At 53.2% G+C, this 9,574-nt stretch overlaps 1 protein-coding gene and 1 long non-coding RNA gene across 2 annotated transcripts in view; one reads left to right on the forward strand and one right to left on the reverse strand.

Moving 5' to 3' along the window:
* CTDSPL2 (CTD small phosphatase like 2) overlaps positions 1-5,474 on the reverse strand; it is a 28,325-nt gene extending 22,851 nt beyond the window's left edge. The window contains exon 1 of the mRNA XM_063170049.1: positions 5,424-5,474. The gene's annotated coding sequence lies outside the window, so the exon portion shown is untranslated. The remainder of the gene's footprint in view (positions 1-5,423) is intronic.
* A 267-nt stretch (positions 5,475-5,741) lies between these two features.
* LOC134425425 (uncharacterized) lies at positions 5,742-9,053 on the forward strand. The gene is made up of 2 exons (XR_010029680.1): positions 5,742-5,820; positions 6,241-9,053. It is a non-coding gene; the product is annotated as an uncharacterized LOC134425425 (long non-coding RNA).
* The last annotated feature ends 521 nt before the right edge of the window (positions 9,054-9,574 follow it).

A 9,574-nucleotide genomic window follows, 5' to 3' on the forward strand; every position in this document is an offset into this window, starting at 1 on the left:
GGAGCTGGGTATTCCTGTGTGATTTCCTTTCTGAGCTCCTGACCATCACCCATGGGTTCCCAGCTGCCCCCAGAGCTCACAAGGAGCTGGGTATTCCTGTGTGATTTCCTTTCTGAGCTCCTGACCATCACCCATGGGTTCCCAGCTGCCCCCAGAGCTCACAAGGAGCTGGGTATTCTGTCTGATTTCCTCTCTGAGCCCCTGACCATCACCCATGGGTTCCCAGCTGCCCCCAGAGCTCACAAGGAGCTGGGTATTCCTGTGTGATTTCCTTTCTGAGCTCCTGACCATCACCCATGGGTTCCCAGCTGCCCCCAGAGCTCACAAGGAGCTGGGTATTCCTGCTGCAGGGCCAGGGAAGCCCTTGTGGTACGGCCGCAGCCTTGGATTGAATTACCTCCCTTCCACTAATTAGCACCTCCTGAAGTGCAGGGTGAATCAAAGCAGCCGTGGGTTAGAACGGCCTAGGGTAAAACTGAGTTATGATTTACACTGAATTGGTGCAGCACAGGCCAAACTGCTCAGAAGAACTGCTCTGATTTGATCGGAGCTCCTGCTACTTTATTAACTTAAATTAGCTATTCCCAAACACAGCCTAAATAAGGACAGGATCCCTCCCTTCCCTGGGAGGCTTTGAGGATGCTAATGAGCCCTGCAGCATCAGCTGCCTGGCCCTATTCTGCTGCTCACAACACTCTTGTTTATACATATAGGGTAATTAATTTACAGGTAAGTTCTAAACCAAACGCTTTAGAGCCCTAGATTCTTTTCTCCCACTTACACCTGGAATATTTGCAATCACTAGCAGGATGTATTTTTTGTAACTATGCTCCTTTAAGTAAGTATCCATACTTGAGTAAGTATCCATAGTTTATTTTCCAGATGCCGTGGAGTTAACAGCTCCTTTTAGTTAAACTTATTTTCACGACAGTATTATGCTTAAAATTATACTGCCACACTAAACACTATGGGCACAGAACTAGAGGTGTTTCATGCATCCTAACCAGACTCCTCACCCACCAAGAAGGAATCCTGAATTCAGACAGGTTAGGACTGTTAGGGACAATTTCTATTTCCATCATCTCTTTTCTAGGTAACTCCAGCAGAAGCATCACTTGGTGGGCAGTGGATCCTTGCTGGACCTAGTGCAGCACAGGCACTTCCTAAATGTTGGATTTAGGGCTGTTTTTAGCAGGATGCACAGAAATCTGGCTGATGGGGCTGGACTCTGAAAACATTCCCCGTGGGGAGCTGTATCTTGAATGTCCCGACAGAGCAGAGATCAATGTGCTGCCGAGTTAATCCTGTCCACCAGCAGCCGCACAACTCCTTCCCTGCAAACACTGACCCATCAGACAGGGAAACTGAGGCAGCAAAGGCTGTATCTCCTCAGATCCCACACGGATCCACAGTGCTGGCAGAGGTGGAAATGCACTGCAGGCTGTGCTCAGCTCCCTGCTTTCTTACAGCACATTGTCCTGACAAGGGTTTTCCTTGGATCACAGGATATGATGAGAGAACTTATCATTTGAGAAGTTAAGAGCACCTTAATCAAAGTAATTACTGAAACTGATCTGATTGGGAAGTAATTTATTTAGAAAAAGTTAGGACTGCCAACTGGGAAGCTCCAACCCAACCCCTGAGCTGATTGCTTTAGATGTGGATGATTTCCCACTTAATTTTTCAAGTGCTATTGAAAATGTCTTCATCTGTGAATGTCAAATATTTATTTTTCTACAACACTAAATAATGGCCATCTAGGCATCTCAACATGTAAACAGCATGTCAGATAGGCTTTCAAGCACCCTGGTGTATGTGGGCTTCTCTGAAGCAATCAGAGCTGCCCCTCACTGGTGGCACTCCAGGGAATTCCCTGGGGATGGAGCCCTCGTAGGGCTGGCACTGCCACATCCTGCCTGGGAGAGCTGCTCCTCAACCAGCTGCTGAGAGCTGGCTCTTCCCTCCCCGGATCCCAGCAACGATCCCATTCAACAGTCTGCCCCCGAAAATCACAGCCCATCGTGGATTTGATTAATCAGCTCTGCACTTGTGGCGCGTATTTGCATTTTCTGAGGATTTAGTTGGGATGTACAAACATCAAATCACAGAATTGTAAAATGGTTTAGGTTGGGAGGGACCCTAAAGCTGATTCTGTTCCACCCCCTGCCATGGGCAGGGACACCTCCCACCATCCCAGGGTGCTCCCATGTCCAGCCTGGCCTGGGGCACTGCAGGGATGCAGGGGCAGCCCCAGCTGCTTTGGGCACCTGTGCCAGGGCCTGCCCACCCTCCCAGCCAGGAATTCCTGCCCAATCTCCCATCCATCCCTGCCCTCTGGCAGTGGGAAGCCATTCCCTGTGTCCTGTCCCTGCAGACCCTTGTCAAGGGTCTCTCTCCATCCTTCTTGCTGGTTCCCTCAGGTCCTGGAAGGCCACAATGAGATCACCCTGAGGGTTCTCTTCTCCAGGCGGAACAATCCCAATTCTGCCAGGCTCCCCCCACAGCAGAGCTGCTCCATCCCCCTGACCACCCTGCTGGTCTCCTCTGGACTGAGCCCAACAGGTCCATGTCCCTCCTGTGCTGGGAGCAGCACCCCAGGAACTGTCCATGTACAGCAGACAAAAGCCAACCTCCTCTTTGAAATGTACAAGAGATGGTGACAGCAATCTGGGTGCCAGCAAATGAAGGGATCTCATTCAGACTCGGTCCTTTGCTTTCTGAGGAGTAACAATCACCACATCTGATCTACTGTGAGTGAAGAATGAGAAAGGCACTTGTGGAGAGGAACACTCCTGAGGAATTACAGAGTAAGGATGCAGGATAATCTCAGTGGTCCTGCACTGACATCACCAAAGTCCAAAACCCAGCACACATCAGAGCTGCCTTCCCTAGGGAGACCAGGCTGAAAGCACACGGATGGGGCACAACTTGGACAGGGCACGGCTGCACACCCACAACCTGGAAAAGGCACTTTTAGGGTTGTCTGATTACTTATCCAGCTGTGATCCTGAAATGATCACAGTGATGCTCTGGAACCCCAAGGCACTGTCCCAAAAGAGCAAGAAGTCTCAAGCTCCTCTCAGAGCACACACGTGTCTAGAAATACACAGGGATTTTAAATTTATGTCAAATTTCAGCCCTACTTCATGCATCCTGCTTTTCTAGACTCCCAGAATGGCTGAGGTAGGAAGGTAACTCTGGAGTTTCTCTTGTGCAATCGCTCTGCTCAAGCTTTTCTTGCAAGTTTTTGCCAAAATAGTTCAGCTTGACTTTCAGAATGGTTTTTACAAAAACGTGCAAGTGCCCCAAGCTGCTCTTCCCCTGACACCTGTGGAAAAGTTTCTTCCACGGGAATGAAATATGTGCACAGAAATCTGTCAAAAGAGCATATGTGATTCCCAAAGTCTCCTGCAAGCACGATTTCTGCTGGTGTCACCTCACGGCATTACAAGAGATCAAAGAGGAGCCAATGCAGTATGGAAAAACTTGGGAAGGTGAAGACTCAGTTTCCTTTTGAATTCTGACAACTTTTCCTGGTTTTTTAACTGCTTAATGCCACCCAGCCTCTGATAGTGTCACATCCTTGTGCTGGGGAATCGCCACCCTGGAAGGGGTGCAAGGCTGGGGATGGAAAATCACCTTTCAATTATGAAATGCACGCACGGCCCCAGCATACGTGGAATGTTTACATCCTCAGAAAAACGATCCAACTGTCCCATTCAATCTCCGGGGCAGACTGACAGGGGAATTTTAGTTTAATAAAGAACTTTGATGGAACAGGAATGTCAGCTTTGGTGCACACTGCACTGACTGGAACAGGATCAAAACTGAGTTCCACACGATGTTTTCAGGGGAAAAGAGGAGAATGTTTCATGGAATTTAAGTCGGGATTTGGCTTGCATCCTAGAACATATATCTTGTTATGAAAACTGCTGAAACACTTTTAAGTGGGCAAGCCATAAGTGTCCTTGGAGCTATCCAGTCAACTGGAAGTCACACAGGCAGAACCTCCTAAAGTAGAAAAGCCTGAAATTGGGAGGGGGGGTGAGGGAGGGGCAAGTAATCTTGGAATCCTATCTGTTATCCAGAACGGCTCCCTTGTGCCTACAGCATGAAGTAGTTACAACTTGTTTTCTGCTATTGTCACAGATCCAGGACGTTACTCCGGCTAAATCATAATCTCTTCCTGCCTCAGTTCATCCATGTGCAAACCTGGCTCGCTAACTCTTACCTTAATGTGTCATGGGGCTTAATTAATAACACTTAGGTCTTTTAAGTCCTCTACAAACATTAACTACTTCTTGTAACAACTCTCCAAGGTATTATTATCCCCATTTTACTCATGGAGAAACGGCAAAAGAGGTTGTCACTTGCCCAAGGCAACAGAGTAATAGTTATACTTAGAGATCCTCTTCACGGGCTACTCTAACAGTGGAAACACATCAACAAAGGCAAAGACGACAACGACAAACCCGAAGTTACTTTTCAAAGTGCACCATAAGCATCTGGAAGGCGATGGAAAATCCCTCCCAGAAACAATAGGCTTGGGACCAGAAGCAGCATCACAACTGTCACCACAGAGAACGAAGCTCCCTGGACGGACCCAGGCTTGAGCTCACCCAAACAGCCTGACACAAACAGCCAGACCTGTCCTCTCGAGCGCTCTTAAGTACCATAAAATTGAGCAACAGGCTCGTACAGTGCTCTCCAGTAACACCGAGCGAGCAGATAATCAATGTGGTATGCAGCATGCTAATTCCTTCCGCCGCGTTCCCAGCAGGGACCGGCAATGCCAATAACGGCCCCGGACGGCGGGGGTCCCGCACGGTGCCGCCGCCCCCGCCGCTCACGGAGACAAAGTTGGTGTCCCCCGCGCCCCGCGGCACGGACATCCCCGGAGCCGCCGCCTGAGCCCAGCCCGGGCAGCGGAGCGCGGGGCGGCCGCCCCCGCCGAGCCCGTCCCGCTGCCCCCGGGGCCGCTGACAGGCGCGTCCGGCGCTGCCGCCCCGGCGGCGACAACACGGGCAGCAACAGGCGCGTCCTGCGCGGGACCCGCGCGGGCACGGCCCGCGATGCGCCCGCAGCGCTGCGGCTCCGGCCCGGCCCCGGGGCGCGGGACGGGCCGGCCGGGCGGGACCCGCCGCAGGCCTCGGCCTGGAGGGGCGGGCGGGGGGTGTCAGGCGGGGTGACACCGCTCCGCCGCTGCCCGCGGCAGGGCCGGCCCGCCAGGGCTGCGGCCGGGGCTCGCCCGGGGCTCCGCGGCGGCCGCGGGGGGCGAGCGGGGGGGACGCGGCGCGTCGGCGGGCGGCGGGCCCGCCGCGGGCAGGCCCCGAGGGGACATCCCGCCGGTCACTCGGAGCGGCCACCCCGCGCCCCCACCTGATCCCGGGCTGGGACCCGCGCGGCTCCGCCGCGTCACTCACCTGCGGGAGCGGGGGCCGGGGAGCGGCGCCGCGGGGCCGCGCTGCGGGCGGGCGGGCGGCCGGGCGGGCGGAGGGGGCGGGCGGCGGCGGCGGGTCCGCGCTCCGGGCGCTCGGCGCTCAGCGCTCAGTCGCCATTTCCCGCCTACCGACCCGCTGCACCGCACCGAGGGACCCGGATGGCAGCGGGGCCGCCGCGCAGGCGCGCCCGGCCGGGGGAGGGGGCCGGGCCGGGGCAGGCCGGGAAGGAGGGAACGGGGCCTGGCGCGGCGGCGGCGCCGGGGCCGGCGGCAGCGGGACCGGCAGCGCGACCGGCAGCAGCGCCCGGCGGCCGCGGTGCCCCGGCGGAGGAGGCGCGGCCGCTCCGGTGTCCTGGCACCGGGCCGGGCCGGGCCGGGAGGTGAGGGGAGAAGGGGAGCTCTGAGGAGACCGCGGGGCGCGAGCGGGGCGGGGGGCGAGCGGGAGCGAGTCCCGGCCCGGCCCTGCCCTGCCCTGCCCGCGGCCCCCGGCCCGGCCCGCGGCCCCCGGCCCTTCCGGCGCTCCCCGGAGCAGCAGCGGCAGCGCCGGGCAGCGCTCGCCGTGGACGGACGGACGGACGGACGGGCAGCACAGCCCCGCGCCGGCCCCGGCCCCGGCCGCTCTCCCCGCGCTGCCCTGGGCACCGCCGGGCGCTCCCGCTCCCAGGCCGGCCCGGCTGGCTCGCCCTCCGTCCCATTCCCTAAGCGTAGGGCCGCGCTGGCTTGCGGTTTCGGTTGCTGTTTTAAGTCGCCTGTGGAGAGTGTTGTGAAGTTTTATTTCCGCTTTCTCTTTTTTTTTCTAGGCAGCCTCTTTGTTTGGGAAATGCTGAGGATGCTGCGTGCTTTACTATTTGAAGGGCTTAATGAAGCAGCTTGGCCATCTCTTGCAGTACAGCAGCATGTAGTGAAGTTACGTTTCTCATCTCAATGCTACTGAACTTGGGTATCTTAATTTTTCTTTTGATGATCACTTTTACTTACCAGTCTTTGTAACAGAAATCAGTTCTCGGGTTCCCCGGTGTTATGACATGATGACATCTCAAGGTACTGCCCGGAGTGGAAGGTTTTCACAGGACTATCTGGCATCTAATTTAGCAGTGAAGAAACTTACACGGGTGTTGTGTTTCCTGGTACCTGTTGACTCCCTGCTTAGCTTTTGAACGTGGATCAGATTGTAGAAGTCCCAGCTCTCTAGTCACCTAAAATATTCATTGGCTTGTTAAAGAGAAGTACATCTGCTGCTGTGAAGCCAAGATTTGTTTTAGAATTCTGTCACAGGACTCTACTAGTCTGTCTTTAACAGAAGACACTATAAAGCTAATTTTGCCATAGAAAAGAGGTTGTAGGAAGGCAGTGGAAACACATTCAGAACAGGGAACCATATTCCTTTAGAGCATTCAGGTATTTATTGTGAATATTTTGTGAATGATCAGCTGTGAAAAAGGTTGGTTTGGGCATGTTGGAGCCTCATTAAGATGGTTTGGCAGTCCCTGAGGAGGAACCTGTATGGCAGGATAACTGTGTGATGTCTCACACTGTTACCCCAAAAGGACAGTCACTGATACTTAGAAAGTGGGAGTTTTGGGAAATGGTGGGTGGAAATACTCTCTCAAGCCATGTAATTAAAATTAAACAAGCGGCCAGAGCAGCTGATCCAGCAAGATTCAAAGCAAGCAGGTATTTGTGTGAGCACCAGCATACCAAAAACACCGACAAGAGATCAAACGTGTGACTCAGGGTTCAAACTGATCTTTATGGCAAAGAGAACTGCCCTTTTCTGTGTAACAGGATATCAAAATTTGTTTTTCACAGTACCTAATGCTCTCCTCAAGTTCCCTGGTGCTGAATTAGGGAGAAGGGGCTGGACTGGCAGGAAAGGGGATGTGGAAAATCACCTTGCTGATGGTGTTGCTGTGCAGGGAGCAGTTCAGATGTGCCCTGCTGTACCCTGCTCCCCACGGAGCACAGCCTCAGCCCCGTGTGGGCAGTGTGAAACCCTGTGCTGGCACACAGAGCTCAAATGTGTGTTTGGGCCAAAGATAAGGCTGAGCTGGCAGCAGTGGGCTTCCCCTGGCCAGAGCATCTGGGCCCCTGAGGCATTTGGGGCTTTGAGGAGCACGTTTGCTTCACTTCACAGAGACACTGAAGGGGAAATGTGCACTTGTCAGACCATTCCTGCACTGGATCCCAACTGCTCCTGGAAGGCATTCCTCAGGGTTTAGGATTTCCTCCCAGCTCTGTCCCCGAGCCTTGCAGAGCTCTTAGCTCTGTTTGTACATCACATAAACTGACGTGCTCCAGAGTGAGCTCCCTGGTGGTGCAGAGCTCATGTGGGGCAGGTGTTTGCAGCATCTTCAGCTCAGGACTGGGTGGGGTTTGTTCCAGTTCCACTTTCAGTTTAACTGCAGCATCTGGCACTTCTCAGCAAATTCAGGAGTCTTCTTTGGGTTTGTGTGTTACGATTGCCCATTTCCAGTGTTTGCTGTCCTGTTGCCTTTCTGAAGGGGATCAGTTCCATTGGATAGCTGACCACCAGAGTTGAGAGAAGCAGCTCCCAGGCTGTGCTGCTGCTCCATCCCCGGCGTCTGGGAGCCAATCTGGCTGTCCAGGAGCAGCTCCAGACTCGCTGCTCTCACTGCAGACACTCCAGCTGACAGCACCAGGGATTCATCTGCTCCCAAAGCCCGCAGAAACACATGGGAATGAGCCTTGTGTTTGATCTGGCACAGTGCAGCACCAGAGAGTGGCACGAGACATTCCTCCAGGGATGGAAATGCACAGCCGCCAGCAGTCAAACCTGGTTTTGGGAAGTTAAACTGTAGATTATCCATCCCAGTAATCCCAGTGTGGCTACGCAGGGTTTCATATAGGTTGAGGAATTGGAGTATTATGGTTTCTATATTGGCATAAAAATGTTCAGGCATAAATATCACTACTCTGTTTCTGGCTGGCTTAAAAATTCCACTGCACTCTCCTAAATAGGGAGAGATGGCCCCAGTTGGTTTTGTGGGTTTGTTTTCCTGTTTTATTTAAACTACAGAAATCTGGTCTCAGTGCTGGAGCCAGCTGGAACAGCAGGGCACTGCTCCTCCTTATAAAGTGCCTGATCTCACATTTTCTAGTTCACTGCAGCAAGATTTGATCCTATCAAGCATTTTGGTCAGTCTCCTCAAGGAAGGACCCCAGGTTACTTCAGCTGGAAGTTCTCTGTGTGGGTGCCAGGTTACTGAAGGCTCCGTGTATCTCCTGGAGCAGGGATTGCAGCTGGCAGATTTATGGCATGTGAAAATTCTCCTTAACAGGGATAAAGGAGAAAGTTTTCAGATAGAGAATTTCTTCAGAGATGTGTGTGTACAGGGAAATGGGTCCTGCTGAGAGCTCAGGACCTCCAACCACCACATGAATGAGCTTCACTCAGTCCATTGTGCAAACTGTGAACAGGCAGTAAATAGATTTACAGAGAAGAAACCTTTTGTACTTTCTGCATGTACTACTGCAGAACACTCACTCACTCACCGGCTCTTCCATCCTGCAGGCTTTGGATTTCCCACTGTTGCTGGGTTTGCATATATGAACATGTAAAATGATAACATTTAATAAAATCCACAAACCATTATCTTGTGTCTTTTTGTTTCTTGTTACTTCAAAGTATCTTCAGCTCTTCATGGCTATTAAAATGCTGAAAAATATGAGGGTTTGTTTCATCCAGAACTGGGTTTGACCTTTTGGCAAGATCCTGCCCATCAGTTTGGTTTTCCTCATTTTGAAATTAAAATGGATTCACCAGTGATTGGTTTTTTGTGGGATTCATGTGACTTCGGGAAAGCTTTGGCAGTCTGCTTGCTGAAAACCTCCAAATCTGGGCAGCGAGGACTGGCTGGAGTAACTCAAGTTGTTTCTCTGGCTGCTGGGTGGAGGTGCCTGCATTTCTGACACTGCCTGAACTCATCCCTCAGCCCTGGCAGTGGAATCTCAGCTCCCTGCTGTCTGAAATGCATTGCCACGTGGATCCCGAGGGATTTGGAAGCGGAGCCTCGGAGCCAGCAGCGGGTGTGCTGGTTGAAACGCGGGCTGGCCGCGGTGGGCAGAGGCTTTGTTGGGTTTCTGCTGCGGGGCTGCAGTGTGAGAGCCAGCTTG

Source organism: Melospiza melodia, chromosome 15, assembly GCF_035770615.1.
Source record: "Melospiza melodia melodia isolate bMelMel2 chromosome 15, bMelMel2.pri, whole genome shotgun sequence".
Taxonomy (NCBI): Eukaryota; Metazoa; Chordata; class Aves; order Passeriformes; family Passerellidae; genus Melospiza; species Melospiza melodia.